The sequence below is a fragment of the Sinocyclocheilus grahami genome, unplaced genomic scaffold, assembly GCF_001515645.1.
Source record: "Sinocyclocheilus grahami isolate Dianchi unplaced genomic scaffold, SAMN03320097.WGS_v1.1 scaffold5610.1, whole genome shotgun sequence".
In the NCBI taxonomy this organism is placed as follows: domain Eukaryota; kingdom Metazoa; phylum Chordata; class Actinopteri; order Cypriniformes; family Cyprinidae; genus Sinocyclocheilus; species Sinocyclocheilus grahami.
This window is the reverse complement of record NW_015510253.1, coordinates 1572-4380: the sequence shown is the minus strand read 5'-3', so window position 1 is coordinate 4380 and position 2809 is coordinate 1572. Positions and strand designations below refer to the sequence as shown.

General features: G+C 33.4%; 1 long non-coding RNA gene across 1 annotated transcript; it reads right to left on the bottom strand.

The window, feature by feature from the left end:
• Positions 1–224: 224 nt before the first annotated feature.
• LOC107577282 (uncharacterized) lies at positions 225–977 on the bottom strand. The gene is made up of 3 exons (XR_001608186.1): positions 721–977; positions 438–527; positions 225–274 (listed from the first exon to the last, which is right to left on the bottom strand). It is a non-coding gene; the product is annotated as an uncharacterized lncRNA (long non-coding RNA).
• Positions 978–2809: the final 1832 nt, after the last annotated feature.

The window sequence follows — 2809 nt, the reverse complement described above, 5'->3', positions numbered from 1 at the left end:
GAGTTTTTGAGCATGTTTAGGCCCTCAAAAATGCGATTCATTTTGCAGAAGAAGAAGAAACTGAGCAATTCCAACAGGGTCCTCACACCATCGGTGCTCGGGCCCTAATAATATCATGCATCAATGATCAAGATGCCAAAACCCCTCTAATACATTTAAATGTGAAATTGTGGTGAAACAAATTTAATATATACGTTCAATTCTGAAACAGTTGAAATCTTTACCTTAGTGTCTCCCAATTTATATCAGATCCTGGAACATGTTTGCACTTCCTCTGTAAGAAACAGTGTATTAAATGTATCAGTGGGTTTACCTGCACATCTCAATCTTTGTTGAATAATCAATCCAAACCAGAGAATTAAAATGACACCTGCTCAGCAGAACGTTCTATTTTTGGTGAAGACAATCATTCAAATGAGAAATATATGGTAACTCACCTCTTCAAATAGACATCAGTATTCTACTGGCCTAGTTTTAACGTAACACATGGCATTATTTCTTCATTTCTGTGAACCTAGACGCAGTGTCTGAAATAATAGGCTAATATTTACATATGCTTTACTCGGTTTTGTTTTGTCAAAGCAAAGTAAAACTAAATGTTTTTGTTGTCAATGCATATTAACAATAAATATCGTATTTTAAGCTCTAAATTAACATTTGTGCACGAGCAAAACACTTAATATTGAGTGCCTCTTTGTATTCGATGGAGCTAAAACAAACCTTTAGGATAGTTACCGACACCACCATAGAAATGTGCTATTTGCAGAGAGCTAAGATACAATTTATTCTGTGGTCGAAAGTGTCTTCTAACAGCGGGGTAAAGCCAGACTGAAAACGGGACATGAGCCAACAGCTTTTGCAAGTCTTGCATGTTCACACATAGGCAAAAAATGTGGAATATGCGGAAGCACATTTGGATGCGTATGATCATTCAGCCACTAGAAGTCACTCAAGTCTGCCTGTCAAAACAAACAGCAAAATCCCACTAAAGGCCACAAGAGGGCAGTACACTTCATCTCATAGTCTTAGATGAGTAGCAAGCTCAGCTCACCATTTTGATAAAAGAGAGTGAGAACATCTTATTAATATTCATTAATAAATAATTAATCAATAATAAATTAAGTGATTTATAAATACAACTGAAAAAATGTGCTCTCAACAGACTTAGTAACTTGTGTTTCATAAATGCCATCATCAAAACAGTGGTTTGACAAACTATTTTGTAGAATACTGATTTTTAAATCATTTTATGCAAAAGTTAAATAATTAATTACAACGAAAAATGCCCCCAAAACTGTAGCTGTAAGACTTTACAGCTGTTTTTCTCTTTCTATAGCCTAAAACAGAGAGGAAAAACTCAGCAACAAAACATTCTAATTCTTGGAACCCAAAGCGAGCAGTAGATCTTTATCTGAAACTGTGGTTAGACTCTGCCTCCAGTGCGAATTTGCCGTTGAAACTGTGGTTTAGACATACTCACATGAAACTTCTCTTTTAGCAAGACATTTTATTATTTAATATATTTTTGAAAAATCATTTTACATGCAAAGATCAGAGCCTCAATAGTTAAATCAAATAGTTATGCTACACAATTAGACAATATAAAATTCTTAAACAATGCAATACTGTCTTGTAAAAAAAATATTTAAAAAAAGTATTAAAAAATTTACTTGCACTTGTCTGCAACTAAAGCTGAAAAGACATACACCATAGCAAAGCAATTTGCACATTATACCACTGAATTCAGAAATGTTTCTAAAAGTTTGCAATAAAAGTTTTATCGATATTCTGTATATTTGAAATACATTACTAACAATTTGTATTTTTCATTCCATGTAACATTATTAGAGAGAATATATAAATAGTGACCCTGTGGCTGACTATAATCGCATTTGTTTGTTTGCCATGGATATTTGATCAAGTTACAGTTACAATTTTTGATTATTCAAAAGATTTGGCTGAATTGAACTTTTAAAATATGAATGCCTTCACAGTAATCAATGCATTAACTGTGACACATTTAGCAAGCAGAATTCTCAGACCTGTCACAAGAAGATTCATGGAGTTCATTTTTGGATCACCTGAAAAAATGTAAACAATAAATTAATCATCCTTTGATATTAAATGAATTTAAATCTTGTAAATCATGGCGCATAATGTAGATCAATTCACAAATGCAAGCTATACATGTAGAATATCTTGTGTATTTTATTACTAACCAGTGTTTATGAACTCTGAGGCATCAGTACTAAGACTTGTTTGACAAGACTGTGGAGTCAGTTTTTGGGGGTTTTCTGCAGAATAAATATTAAGAAGAACAAAACAAATAATTCTTTATTAATATATTTTATATGTACAATAATTACATTTTTTTAAATGAAAACACATTAAAACATTTTTTTAAAAGAAACAATAATTATCCATTTAAGTACAAACCTGTCGTGTCAGGAGTGTCAGGAGTGCTAAGAGTTTTGTTTGCTGTTTGTCCATCCATTTCGCATTTTTGCATTTTTTCACCATTGAATCCAGCATAATAATAGGTTTTGGTCGATTTAAACAAGGGTGCTTCGCTGGTGGTAAGACTCACAGGTTTATTAACCCCCACAGTCAAAGTCATAGTCTTATCTTCAGGAAAGAACCCGGCGGCCAGACAAATATCCTGTCCATCGCCCTTCAAAGGGGACAAGATGGACAGAAATGGAGGAGTTGCCGGTACATCTTCTGAACAAACAAAAATAAGCAGTTTTCATCAGGAATTTCAAGACCGTACTTTTTACACATGTGGCAGTTGCAAAACTATGCTCATGAT